Below are 15,359 nucleotides of genomic sequence, written 5' to 3' on the forward strand. Positions count from 1 at the left end.
TTCTCCTGCCTCAGCCTCCCAAGTAGCTGAGATTACAGGCTCACACCAACACACTTGGCTAATTTTTATAATTTTAGTAGAGAAAGGGTTTCACCATATTGGCCAGGCTGGTCTCAAACTCCTGACCTTGGGATCCGCCTGCCTTGGCCTCCCAATGTGCTAGGATTACATGCATGAGCCACCGCTCCCAGCCAACATTTTGTGATTTTAAATTACTAAATTATATTGAGGGAATGTAACCAGCAGGGATGTCTAACCTTAAATTTGTTTTCCTTTGTATAGCATGATTTTAAAATATGATATTTATGTTATCCTGCAGGTATAAAGGAGTATATGCAGAATTCCAGAGCGCTAATTAAACTTCTTTGGATTTTCTCAGTAAGACCAACACCTGTTGGAAAAAGTTTGCTAAGGTAAGTTCCAAATACCACTAATCTGTTCTTCAGGGGCTTCCATTCTAGCTGCTCTAGTTCAGAACAAAGTGAGGTTCAGTAAAAAAAAAATAGGCAAATAGAAAACCAGACACTGCTTTTATTAATGATGCAGTTAATATTTGGGGATAACATTTCAGTGTGTGTGGCAAAAATGAGCTCCCTAACATTTAACTCCAGCATTAGATAGATTTACCCAGCCAGGCCCAAGAAGTGCTTGGCAACTGCAGGATCTCCCAAGTTGGCAACCTGCTCTGTGAAATTTCTGGTGTGGAGGAGTACACCTGAGTGTATCTTCCTATAAGCAGCCCACTGTGAAGATGAAGAGGAAGAGAGTGGGTTATATTGTAACTGACAAAATCTTGCTTTGAGGTTTACTGATCAGATATGCCACTCCACTGACCAAGAAGAAGAGAGAGAAAAGGGGATAAAGAGAGGCCAGAGGAGCTGCTATAATGGAGTTTCCTTTACAGGGAAGGGAAAAAAATAGAAATGGGGAATGAGTTTTTTTTTTTTTTCCTGTTACCATTGAAGAATCGGAGAGACCTACCAAAAAGAAAGAATGCTCTTTTAGAGGTTGCATCAGGATTTTCTTAACCTAGCAACACATAAGATAGTGTCTCCTAGGTAATGGAGGCAGACGCAGTACTGAGATTTTCCCTGTTTAAGAAGAAATATTCTAAGCAAACTTTTTCCCAACTTCCTATTAGAAGTCAGGTATTTTCAGAATCACAATCGACATGTTGTCTGTGCTATCATAGAGCAGATGATGACTATATAGTAGACCACTACCATTTATGTTTTCACTTAATTTAAAAAAAAACCTACTACAGATGGTAATTTTCAATTTTTGAGGGATACTGTTAAGTTATTCTGTAAAAAGCAGGTAGAGGGAACAGTTAGGTAGTAAATGAACTTAGCTAACTCCTCAGTGTATTTATCTCAACGGGGATTTGAAACTTATTTAATAAACAACCTGTGTACTTGGATTTATTTATTGGTAAAAACGAAACCAAGGACATATGATGTATTGAAAATATAAAAAATAGGAATAATAAGCTTGAATAAAGTAAAATAATGAACTTGGTTCAAGATTATGAACCAAGCCAAGTATCTGTAGAAGGCTGCAGAACGGACTTAATATTCTCCATTAGATGCTGCCTCTTTAATGAATGAACCCTGCTTCTTTCATATTTGTGTTTCATCATCTAAGATTGAAGGTCATTCAGAAAAATCTTGGTTTATTTTGATCATTTGATTTCATCAATTTTGATGATTTGTTCTCTTGACTAGGCTGGAGCAGTAAAGGCAAAATAATAATAATTATCATTAAGAATTAGACCATTGTGGCTTCTACAGAGAGAAAGGAAGCATCCAGATTGATCACATCACTGTAAATACAAATCACAAGGAATAATTAGTCATTGAAAACAAAATAGGGCTACTATCTGGAAGGCGATATCTTACTTGATATTATTATTACTTTGTGATATACTTAAATGAGTATAGTGACATTTGGAAAACTGAGTGTTATCAATGTTCTCAGATATGTCCTTCAAGAATACAAAGCTCTACTAGACTGATCAATATTTTTAATTTGACACTCAAAACTTATCCCTTTCAAAGCTAATCTAATATGTAAGCTTAAATGTATTGTTAAATATATAAAGGTCCTGTTCATGTCTGTGTTCGTTTTGAAAGGAAGAGCCTGCTCCTTGCTACCAGGTTGCTGGTCCTGCAGAGGATATGAACTTCTGCTATTTAAAAGAGGAGCCTGGTTTCTCTCATCTTTCCCCTTCAAGTATGGAACAGGAATACTTTAGATTTAAGACAAGCTGCTACCTACCTTTAAACAAAAAAAGTAGCATAGTGTTGTAACTTGGTAATGAGTGGCAAAAACCACGCTTAAACTAAGAAAACCATAAAAGAAGTAAAGTTAATATAGTAATAGAGAAGGTGATCTCAGGAAAGGAACATGTAGGGTGGACCAAGGGATATGCAGAGAGACATTTCAGTATCTAGATAAAAGACATAGAAGGGCATGCGTTTCAGGAAGTATAATCAAAAATGCATGCATTGAGGAACTTGCCTGCATGGCTACAATTGTCAGTGAAGGATGAATTGGTGAAAAATAGGACAGATATGTAATCTACTGTCAGCTCTAGAATTTCGAATCAGAGCATCCTTCTGCTAACATTTCAGTCTGGATACTAAGTTATACTTAGATCCTGGGGAAAGTACAACCCATTGCAAAGGGAAATCTCCTAGCCCTAGAAAATTAAAATACTGTGCTGAAATAAGAATGAGGAACAATAAGGAAATGGAAAGACTAGGACTGATGTCAATGAGCCAAATCCAACAATCCTTTCTAAAACAACAATCATTAAGAAGGGATAGAGTGGTCCTAAGTCAGTAGGGTGTCCTATTCTGAAAAAAAGCAAATACAAATCCTAATTTAGGATCTTAACTGAAGACCCCAGAATTTCCCCAGTTTAAGTTCAAAGGTGTTTGCATCATTGATTTTTAGTAAATGTTAGATGAATAAATGATTAAATGGTTAGATTCATTATGAATGTAAGAGATTATTTTCCAATATATACATTTGCTTATCAAATTTAGAATGAATAAATCCCAGTTTTCTCTCTTTTCTCCATATTCCCACAGCCTTTATAGCATCTTTTCTTTAGCATACTAGGAAACTAATTTTTTTTTTTAAAAACCTGGTAACTTAAGAGAAAGCTATATAGATCCCCAATAGGTCTATCTTAAAGAGTTTATCTCAGAAGTTCAAGGCTATCTGGTTTTCTGGCACCAATAAATCACAGCATAATCAAATCCCATCATAGTGAAAGCATTCTAAGTTTAATTTTGCCTTGAGATTTATGAAACTTCTAATGATATTTACAGTAATGCATATGATAAATAAATGCATAACGAGTTCTATAGGATGTTTGGATATTCAGAGAAATTTTTTCAAGAACGCTTTGTGAAAATTTATTAAACTCCTAAAGAAGATCAGAAAATACAACGACTCATTTGATTAACTATCATAACTTTTCATTTTCTGTTGCCTGTAAGCATTGTCATGCAGATTTTTGTCCTATCTGAATTTATGCTAATAGGATTTGTCCATATCCCTACTGATGTTTACTTCTGTCTTCTTTTTGCTGGTAGAAGGACTGAGAATCATTGTCTTCCAAAAGGTCATTAACTGATTCACTGGACAAAGTAATAGATTGGAACAAGTAAAGTTCCAAATAGCCTTATCATACTTCTGATTCATTCACAAAATGTAGACATCTACATGAGTAAGTTATGGTGGCTGTCACTTTATGATTGACATTTTTATTTGGCAACAAATAGAGTTCTACTTATTTCTGAAAACATATCTATAAATTGGACTCCCCCAATGTCTAAAATGAGTTACCATAATTTCAAGTGAAACAATATTATTGTCTCCAGTCTAAAGAGAACTGAAAGAAGATTTCCTATTATCACATCTGTGGGAATTTTTTTTCATAAAAATGCATAGACTTTTTACAGTTTGGGTTGTCTCTGAAATGTGGCTATAGTGGTAGTTGCTAAAATAATTACTAGATCTAATTCATAGAGTTCTTGGTAATAGAACAATCATGCCACATTCCCATGATTCTGTCCTGGTTAACAAATCTGTACACCATAAATCTGATGTAGCCCTACTCCTCAGGGAGATTATATGGGATACCTCCTCACTGCTCTTTAAATTTTAAAACAAGTTAAAACATACTGTAGTGGTAAGAGTCTAGAGAAAAAGCGTTTTTATAAACTGCTGTTCAGAGTATAATTTGGTATAACCCTTTCAGAGACCTATATGGTCTGTGATTCAAAAGTCTTTAAAATGTGCCACTTCCTTTTCTGAGATTGTAAATAAATCAGTGAACAAATGAAGATATATGTACAGGCATGATCATTAGAGTATTGTAAGCAGTTGCAGTAAATTGGAAACAACTTTAAAAACTAAAAATAGAGAGTATGTTATATGGTTTATTGATATAATGAAACACTATGCAGTCACTCACAATGCTGCTGCTGCTCTGAATGTATAGACATGGGAATATATTCCTAATAGTAATTTTAAATTTCTGATTACAAGAAATTCTGTAAATGTGACATTAATCATTTTATATATTACATATATTATGCATTTATATGTGTAGAAGAATATCTAAATAATAGTATTATATGGGGATAACATTTTCTATCTTTTAAAACAAGAAATAGACACGTAGATACATAAGGAGAATAAAATAAATTGCGAACTAAGCAAAAGCTATTTAAAGGATAAAAAATGACCTCCGCCTTCTCTAACACACACACACACACACACACACACACACACACACACACACACACACCCTTTAACCCTTTATAATCCATACTGGTTTTTTAAATTTTTTTCATTTTTTTCCTATCTATGCAGTGTTTTATTTTGTTTTCTTTTTATTTTTTAACTTAAATAATAATTGTACATATTTTGGGAGTACATAGTGATGTTGCAATACAGATAATATATATTGATTAGCATACTCATCACCTCAAATCTTTATTATAATTTCTTTGTAACTACAGTTGTCCCATAGTGGGAAAGACAAAAGAAATTATTGCTCCTCTCTGGCTGTAATTTTGTATCTTTTAACAAATCTCTCCCCATCTCCCTTTCCCTATATTTCCCACACTCTAGTATCTTCTGTTCTACTTTTTACAATTGTGAGATCAACTTTTTTTTAGCTTCCACATATGAGTGAGAAAATGTGGTATTTAACTTTCTATTCCTGGCTTGTTTCACTTAGCATATTGTCCTCCAGTTTCATCGATAATGCTGTGAATTACAGAATTTCATTCTTTTTTATGGCCAAATAGTATTCTATCGTGTATATATACCATGTTTTCTTCATTCATCTGTTTGTGGACACCTGGGTTGCATCCATTCCTTGGCTATTGTGCATAGTGCTGCAATAATCAAGGGGACATAGGTATCTCTTCCTCATGCTGATTTCCTCTACTTTGGATAAATGCCCAGTAATGTGATTGCTGAATCACATGGTAGTTCTATTTGTAGTTTTTTGAGGAGTGTCCATACTTTTCTTCATGGTGGTTTTACTCATTTACATTTCCTCTTTTTTTTAATTTAGATTTTGGGGTACATGTGCAGATCATGCAAGATTGTTGCATAGGTACATTCATGGCAAGGTGGTTTGCTGACTCCATCACCTATACCTAACATTTCTCCCCATGTTATCCCTCCCCACACTCCCTCCCACTGTCCCTCACCTAGGTGCCCCCCCCTGCAACAGACCCCAGTGTGTGATGCTCCCCTGTCTGTGTCGAGGTGTTCTCATTGTTCAACACCTACCTATGAGTGAGAACATGGGGTGTTTGATTTTTTGTTCTTGTGTCAGTTTTCTGAGAATGATCATTTCCAGGTTCATCCATGTCCCTAAAAAGGACATGAACTCATTGTTTTTTATGGTTGCATAGTATTCCATGGTGTATATGTGCCACATTTTCTTTGTTCAGTCTATCGTTGATGGGCATTTGGGTTTGTTCCAGGTCTTTGGTATTGTAAACAGTGCTGTGATGAACATACGTGTGCATGTGTCCTTATAATAGAACGATTTATAGTCCTTTGAGTATATACACAGTAATGGGATTGCAGGGTCAAATGGAATTTCTATTTCTAGATCCTTGAGGAATCGCCACACTGTCTTCCACAATGGTTGAACTAATTTACACTCTCACCAACAGTGTAAAAGTGTTCCTATTTCTCCACATCCTCTCCAGCATCTGTGGTCTCCAGGTTTTTTAATGATCGCCATTCTAACAGGCGTGAGATGGTATCTCAATGTGGTTTTGATTTGCATTTCTCTAATGACCAGTGATGACAAGCATTTTTCATATATTTGTTGGCTTCATATATGTCTTCTTTTGAAAAATGTCTGTTCATATCCTTCGCCCACTTTTAGATGGGTTTGTTTGTTTTTTCTTGTATATCTGTTTTAGTTCTTTGTAGATTCTGGATATTAGCCCTTTCTCAGATGGGTAGATTGCAAAAATGTTTTCCCATTCTGTTGGTTGCCAGTTCACTCTAATGATTGTTTCTTTTGCTGTTCAGAAGCTCTCATGTTTAATTAGATCCTATTTGTCTATTTTGGCTTTTGTAGCCATTGCTTTTGGTGTTTTAGTCATGAAGTACTTGCCTATGCTTATGTCCTAGATGGTTTTGCCAAGGTTTTCTTCTAGGGTTTTTATGATGTTAGGCCTCATGTTTAAGTCCTTAATCCATCTGGAATTATTTTTAGTGTAAGGTGTCAGGAAGGGGTCCAGTTTCTGCTTTCTGCACATGGCTAGCCAATTTTCCCAACACCATTTCTTAAACAGGGGGTCCTTTCCCCATTGCTTGTTTTTGTCAGGTTTGTCAAAGATTTAGATGGTTGTAGATGTGTGGTATTGCTCCCGAAGCCTCTGTTCTGTTCCATTGGTGTATATCTCTGTTTTGGTAACAGTACCATGCTGTTTTGATTACTGTTGCCTTGTAATATACTTTGAAGTCCAGCAGCATGATGCTTCCAGCTTTGTTCTTTTTGCTTAGGATTATCTTGGCTATGCAGGCTCTTTTTTGGTTCCATATACAGTTTAAAGTGATTTTTTCGAGTTCTGTGAAGAAGGTCATTGGTAGTTTAATGGGGATAGCATTGAACCTGTAAATTACTTTGGGCAGTATAGACATTTGCATGATATTGATTCTTCCTAACCATGAGCATGGATTGTTTTTCCATCTGTTTGTTTCTTCTCTTATTTCCTTGAGCAGTGATTTGTAGTTCTCCTTGAGGGGGTCCTTTACCTCCTTTGTTAGTTGTATTCCTAGGCATTTTATTCTCTTTGTAGCAATTGTGAATGGGATTTCGCTCTTGATTTGGCTCTCTGTTTGTCTGTTATTGTTGTATAGGAATGCTTATGATTTCTGCACATTGATTTTGTATCCTGAGACTTCACTGAATTTGCTTATCAGCTTAAGGAGAGTGTGGGCTGAGACAGTGGGGTCTTCTAAATATACAATTATGTCATCTGCAAACAGAGACAATTTGACTTCCTCCTTTCCTAATTGAATACCTTCTATTTCTTTTTCTTGCTGATTGCTCTGGCTAAAACTCCCAATACTGTATTAAAAGTGGAGAGAGAGGGCATCCTTGTCTAGTGCCAGACTTCAAAGGGAATGCTTCCAGTTTTAGCCTATTCAGTCTCATATTGGCAATGGGTTTATCACAAATAACTTTTATTATTTTGTGATACTTTCCATCAATACCTTGTTTAGTGAGAGTTTTTAGCATTAAGGGCTGTTGAATTTTTGTTGAAGGCCTTCTCTGCATCTATTGAGATAATCATGTGGTTTTTGTCTTTGGTTCTATTTATGTGATGGATTATGTTTATAGGCTTGCGTATGTTGAACCAGCCTTGCATCCCAGGGATGAAGCCTACTTGATCATGATGGATAAGATTTTGATCCATCCATTTAAGCTATTGCAATCAGTCTGCCAGTATTTTATTGAAGATTTTGTATCTGTGTTCATCATGGATATTGGCCTGAAGTTTTCTTTGTTTGTTCAGTCTCTGCCAGGTTTTGATACCAGGATGATATTGGTCTCATAAAATGAGATGGGGAGGATTCCCTCTTTTTGTACTGTGGGGAATCCTTTTAGAAAGAATGGTACCAGCTCCTCTTTGTACATCTGGTAAAATTCAGCTATAAACCCATCTGGACCTGTACTTTTTTTTGTTTGGTAGGCTATTAATTGCTGCCTCAGTCCTTGTTATTGGTCTATTCAGGGTTTCAACTTCTTCCTGGTTTAGGCTTGAGAGGGTGCAAGCGTCCATGAACTTGTCCATTTCTTCCAGGTTTACTGGTTTATGTGCATAGAGTTGTTTGTAGTAATCTCTGATGGTAGTTTGTATTTCTGTGGGATCAGTAGTGATATCCCCTTTATTGTTTTTTATTGCATTTATTTGATTCTTCTCTGTTTTTGTTTTTGTTTTTGTTTTTAATTAATCTGGCTAGTGGTCTATTTTGTTGATCTTTTCAAAAAACCAGGTCCTGGATGTATTGATTTTTTTGAAGGATTTTTTATGTCTCTATCTCCTTCATTTCTGATCTCATCTTAGTTATTTCTTGTCTTCTGCTAGTTTTTGAGTGTGTTGACAGGGTGTCAATTTCAATTTCAATGTTTTCTCACTTCTCATTTGGGCATTTATTGCTATCAATTTCCCTCTAGACACTGCTTTGAATGTGTCCCAGAGATTCTGGTACATTGTGTCCTTGATCTCGTTTGTTTCAAAGAACATGTTTATTTCTGCCTTCATTTCATTGTTTATCCAGTTGACAATTCAGGAGCCAGTTGTTCAGTTGCCATGAAGTTGTGCAGTTTTGAGTTAGTTTCTCAATCCTGAGATCTAATTTGATTGCACTGTGGTCTGAGAGACGGTTTGTTAGGATTTCCATGTTTTTGCATTTGCCGAGGAGTGATTTACTTCCAATTAAGTGATCAATTTTAGAGTAAGTATGATGTGGTGCTGAGAAGAATGTATATTCTGTGGCTTCGGGGTGGAAAGTTCTGTAGATGTCTGTCAGGTCCACTTGTTCCAGTTCTGCGTTCAAATCCTGGATATCCTTGTTGATTTTCTGTCTCGTTGATCTGTCTAATATTGACAGTGGAGTGTTAAAGTCTCCCACTATTATTGTGCAGGAGTCTAAGTCTCTTTGAGGTCATTAAGACTTTATTTATGTATCTGGGTGCTCCTGTACTGGGTGCATATATATTTAGGATAGTTAGCTCTTCTTGTTGTATTGATCCTTTCACCATTATGTAATGCCCCTCTTTATCTCTTTTGATCTTTGTTGGTTTAAAGTCCATTTTATCAGAGACTAGGATTGCAATCCCTGCTTTTTTTGCTCTCCATTTGCTGGGTAGATCTTCTTCCATTCCTTTATTTTGAGTCTATGTGTGTCTTGGGTCTGTGAGATGGGTCTCCTGAATATAGCACACTGACAGGTCTTGACTTTTTACCCAGTTTGCCAGTCTCTGTCTTTTGATTGGGGCATTTATGCCATTTACATTTAATGTTAATATTGTTATGTATGAATTTGATCTTGCCATTTTGTTACTGTTTGTTTGTTTTGCCCGTTGGTCATGCAGTTTCTTCATTGCGTTGTTGGTCTTTACCATTTGGTTCATTTTTACAATGGCTGGTACTGGATTTTTTGTGTGTGTTTATTGCTTCCTTCAGGACCTCTTGTAAGGCAGGTCTGGTGGCAACAAAATCTCTCAGTAATTGCTTGCTCATAAAGGATTTTATTTCTCTTTCACTTATAAAGCTAAATTTGGCTGGATATGAAATTCTGGGTTGAAAGTTCTTTTCTTTAAAGATGTAGAATATTGGCCCCCACTCTCTTTTGGCTTGTAAGGTTTCTGCTGAGAGATCTGCTGTGAGTCTGATGGGCTTCCCTTTGTGGGTGACCCAATCTTTCATTCTGGCTGCCCTTAACAATTTTTCCCTCATTTCAACCCTGGTGAATCTGACGATTATGTGCCTTGGGGTTGCCCTTCTTGAGGAGTATCTTTGTGGTGGTGTTTGTACTTCCTGTATTTGAATGTTGGCCTGCTTTGCTAGGTTGGGGAAGTTCTCCTGGATAATATCCTGAAGCATATTTTCCAGCTTGGATTAATTTTCCCCATCCTCTTCAGGTACACCAATCAAGCATAGATTAGGTCTTTTCACATAATCACATATTTCTTGGAGGCTTTGTTCATTTCTTTTCATTCTTTTTAATCTTTTCTTGCCTTCTCTTTTTATTTTGTTGAGTTGATCTTCAATCTTTGATATCCTTTCTTCTGCTTTATCAATTTGGTGATTGAAACTTGTGTATGCTTCACAAAGTTCTCGTGCTGTGTTTTGCAGCTCCATCAAGTCATTTATGTTATTCTCTAGGCTGGTTATTCTAGTTAGTGTTTTGTCTAATCTTTTTTCAAGGTTCTTGGTTTCTTTGCATTGAGTTAGAACATGTTCTTTTAGCTCAGAGTTTGTTATTACCCATCTTCTGAAGCCTGCTTCTGTCAGCTCGTCAAAATCATTCTCTGACCTGCTTTGTTCCCTTGCTGGTGAGGTGTTGTGATCTCTCTGGGGAGGAGAGGTGTTCTGGAGTTTGATGTTTTCATCCGTTTTTTGCACTGGTTTCTTCCCATCTTCGTGGATTTATCTATCTTTGATCTTTGAAGTTGGTAATTTTGTGTGAAATCTCTGAGTGGACGTCCTTCCTGTTAAAGTTGGGGTTATTTCTCCTGTATGAGATTTTTTTTTTTTTTAATGTAGGTGTCAGTGTGCCACATGAGACAGTCTGTCAGTTGTCTGCCCATGGAGGTGCTGCTGGGCTGCCTCAGTTTCAGCCGGGCTGCTATTTATTCTTTGCCTGGCTTCTGCTTATGCCTGTGGGATTAGCCCTGCCTTCCCAATGGCGGGCTTCTTTCCCTCTGCCCGGGCTCCCGGATGTAGTTCCACCTGATATGTTAACTGTGAAACTCTCCCAGGAGAGTTTGCTGGATCTTGTGGGGGGTGGGACCTCTCTAGCCGTATCCCCCTCCCACTTTCAACTTTCCCTTCTTCTATAGGACAGGCAGTTCCTTCTTGAAAGCCTTCTCGGTGTTAGTCCAAGTCTCCACCCTGGTCTGCCCTGACAAGGCACCGGTCTGGCCGGAACTGCCAGCCTGGACTGTCGCCTGGGTCTGCAACTTGGCGTCGTTCTCAGCCAGGTGGTATTTTCCTGGCTGTGTGCTGCCGAAGTCACAGTGTGAGGCACTGTATGTGAATCGGAGTACCAACAAGGTGAAGCCCCCTGATCCTCCATGCCAGATACACTTCCCAGGCGGGGCAATGCCCCACCTTGCCTTGGCTCACCCTCTTTGGGCTGCTTTTACTGCCTTTTGGGGGGGTTAACCCTGCTGATCAACCAGTCCTTTTGGAATAAACCTGGCACCTCGTTCAGAGATGCAGATATTGCTCTGGTTCTGTGTCTCACTAGCCAGGAGCTGCACTCTGGAGAAGCTCCCTTTAAGCCATATTGGTCCCCCCTCACTCATTTACATTTTCAACAGTGTATTAAAAGTTCCCTTTTCTCTACATCCTTACTAGAATTTTGTTTTGTTTTTCCTTTGTGATAATAGCCATTATTACTGGGGTGATGATAACTCACTTTTGTTTTAGTTGACATTTCCCTGATGATTACTGAGGTTGGACATTTTTTCATATATTTGGCCATTTGTATGCCCTCTATTGAAAAACATCTATTAGGATCATTTAGCCATTTTTAAAAATCAGACTATCTGCTTTGTTTTTATATTCTGTTTTTTATTTTGCTGTCAGGATGTTTGAGTTCTTTTTACATTCTGAATATTAATCCTCTGTCAGATAAATAGTTTGCAACTTACTTCTCCCATTCTGTAGATTGTCTTTTCACTGTGTTCATCATTTTCTTAGCTGTGCGGAAGCTTTTAGTTTTGTATAATACCATTTATTTGTTTTTGCCTTTGTTGCCTGAAATGTTGTATCTTATTCGTAAAATGTTTTCCTACACCAATGTGAATTTACCCTCATATTTTATTTATCTAATTGTTTTATAGTTTTGGGTCTTACATTTAGGACTTTGATCCATTTGAGTAGATTTTTTTATAGAGTAAGAGGTGGGGGTCCAGTTTTATGCATCTGCCTATGGTTATTCAGTTTACCTAGCACCATTTATTGAACAGATGGTCCTTCCCCCAATGTATGTTCTCAGGACCTTTGTCAAAAGTCAGTTGGCTATAGATATGTGAATTAATTTCCGGATTCTCTATTCTGTTCCACTGGCCCTGTGAATTTATCCTGTTTTCCCAGGAACAAGGTTAAGCTGTGACTCCTCTGTCTTAGTCTATAACAGTGATAATAACTCCTTCCTGTTGTTGTAAGTCACAGAATTGAAGGGCGGTAGCAGCCAGAAACATGGTAAAAGGCCTTGGAGGAGGTGGGGAGTAAAAACTAACATAAACAAATCTATTTGATCAATTACAAATAGAACTAAAGAAAAAGAATGTGATATGTAATGTCCAGGGGTAGAGATTGAAAAGAGACTTTGAAAATGGTGAAAAGGAAAGGCAGTAATATATTTGCCATTCACCAGTAAAGCTAAGGCCACTGCTGTGTGGTAGACATTTGGGTTTCAATGAAAGGAGTCGATTAGTGGCAAAAATGATGGACTTAGGATTCTGCAAGCCTGTAAAGTACCAAAGAGATGGTACCTGGTCAGTGAAGTTACCAAGGTATTGCTTGGGAGAGCTTGAGCCCTCATGTAACTGCTGTCCCATCTCTGGAAGCAATTAAATGCTCAAATAATGTCCTTCAAGTTAAGATGACTACCTTTTCATACAGATTGTGGACATTATCCTTCTGCTAGAATATTGGAACCATGACCATATTGCATTCATGGAGTAGTTAGTATCCAAGAGTTAAAGAAAAATCCTTTTGCAAATAAGACTAAGACGGGAGATCCTCAATACCTCTGGATTCCCTTGAATTTGCCTTTCATTTAGCATTCTTGGATGAAACTGCGTTGGTGCTGTGAAGGGTTAGGAATCCCTTTTTTAAAAGGTTTTGAAGGCATCTGTTCATGCAGGAGTTTACTTAACCCAGTCAATTTATCAATACCACTATCCTAAAAATAATGGCAGATAATAATAAATGATGTGCATAAATTTCTGTGCATATGGCTAAAACTAAGCTCCGTTACCTGAATTTTCTCATTAAGTCACAGCACCCTTTTCACCTTTATTTCAAAGAAGAAGGAGGACAAAAGCTAAATAACTTATGTGTTTAAAATCATTCAAATGGAAAGGGGGTAGAAATGGAAATAAAATCTAGGCAGTATGATTCAAATCCCCTCAATCACTGGTGGCTCTGTTGTTCATTTTCTGTTACTGTTATTGATGAATGTAACAATACTTCAAAGAAACTGACAGAAAGTATAACCAAGCAAGAGTTTCACACAACTCGGAATTTAAATTTTTCAAACTTTTTTTTTTTTTTAAATCAACAGAAGGGAGTTGGTGAGTTAGAACTCCATTGTTCATCTTGAGTTTGATCTTCTTTTGCCTTAACCCAAGGAATGTATCTATGATAAATAGCAAGACCTAAGTGAACTCCACGGCTTTAAGAGGGTGAGACATACAAAACCATAAAGCCCTGTAATATACACAAAAGGGGGAAAGTGCGTTTTAAGTATGATGCACTTGGCAAGTGGCAACGTTTTGGAAAACAGAGGTGAAATAAAAATTACCTGCTAAATCTCAGCTGTTCTACAGCATATTTCGGCTGAAAATATTTAAAAATAAAATACCTGAGAAGGCAAGCTATTTGATTTTCTGTTTGGATGTGATCTTTTTTTCTCTGTATGCAGAAAGAGATTTCTTTCAGTGTTGTCATCGTCATTGTCACCCTCTCACTCATTTAGTGCATGTTTACTGCACATGTACATTATGCCACAAAACTAGGCACTAGGGTTACCCCAGAGAATAAATGCTGTCTTCTGTGAAGGGAAATAAAGACAGGCCCTGAGAGCTTAATATCTTAATAGTATGGTAGAGATAAGAGGAACAGATGCACATTAACATAAAGATATATACGCTTGCCCATATACGCATATGCTATCTTACCACACTGCAGGAGAGAAATATCAATCACACTGAGGATATTAACAGAATGTCTGGGTGGCTTCCGCCTGATCACAGAAGATTTTATGGATGAGTTGAGTTTTGAAAAGTTTTGGAAAAAATGACAAGATAGTGTCACAGAATATGGAGACATTTTCTGTTTTGGCAGAGATAATGACACAAAGGATCTCAGAAATTCTCAGTATCTTTAAAAACTGTAATTTGAACTAAGAGCCACCTCAGGTGAGCCATGTAGTATATCACATTCAGAATTAATGCATATGATTTTCAACTGAACCCTAAGCAAAACAAAACTCTTCAGATTCTTTTTCAGGACCCAGTTTTTGGAAATGAAAGAATATGTAATTATTATACTAAATTCTGATAAATAAAGTAAACCAACATACTTTAAAAGGCTTTGACTTTAAATCAAACCGGCATAAAGTCAGCATTGAAAATTCGTTTTTAAACTTAAAAAAATCTTACTTCCCTCACCCTTGAATTTTTTATTGAGGTGGTGGGGTGGTGGTTGTGAGTTAATTCATATAAGAGCTTAACACATTGTCTGCCATATAGTACGCGCTCATTAAATGTAAGCGAGGCTAGTGCTTCTTTTTGTTTCTTTAATAAAGATGACTGGATAATACAGCACACAAATCATGCTTGTACTGATTGATGCCCTGTAATAGAGAGTTCAGTTTTTGCTTCAATAAAATAGGTTTATTGATATTACTATATCCTATAAATTCTGGTACACAATGTGGTACAATGAAGAATAAGATAGACTGCTACCTGGAAGGACATCAGAGTCTGTTAGGACCCATTTTCAACTAACTGCAATAGCTACTTGGTGGTTCTGATTCATTCCTTATTTACCTATGAATTCCTAAGAAATTCAGGGATCTCAAAAGCATTTCCCTGTCATAAGAAAGCATTTCAAAATATCTCTAGCACATTGTTCTATTAAAGCATTGTTGTACTTTTGAAAATATGTTCCCATTTATAAAATACTTTTATGTTCTTCACAATATGATCTTCATGATTATTCATGAAGTAAGAATAGGACTGAGGGGAATAAATGGAGAAGTTGGGGAGTGATTGGAGGAAACTGATACTTCACAGACTTAAATAACTCTCCCAAGCTAACAGGGTTAGTGAGTAA

The 15,359-nt window shown here is 36.9% G+C and overlaps 1 protein-coding gene across 5 annotated transcripts in view; it reads left to right on the forward strand.

Annotated features, from left to right (window-relative positions):
* The first annotated feature begins 311 nt into the window (after positions 1-311).
* The window catches only part of LRRC4C (leucine rich repeat containing 4C), a 211,957-nt gene continuing 196,909 nt past the window's right edge, over positions 312-15,359 (forward strand). For all 5 annotated transcript variants that reach the window (XM_032282284.1, XM_032282287.1, XM_032282293.1 and 2 more), the window contains exon 1: positions 312-413. The gene's annotated coding sequence lies outside the window, so the exon portion shown is untranslated. The remainder of the gene's footprint in view (positions 414-15,359) is intronic.

This window comes from Sapajus apella, unplaced genomic scaffold (assembly GCF_009761245.1).
Source record: "Sapajus apella isolate SASKATOON/1434 unplaced genomic scaffold, GSC_monkey_1.0 scaffold14, whole genome shotgun sequence".
Classification (NCBI taxonomy): Eukaryota; Metazoa; Chordata; class Mammalia; order Primates; family Cebidae; genus Sapajus; species Sapajus apella.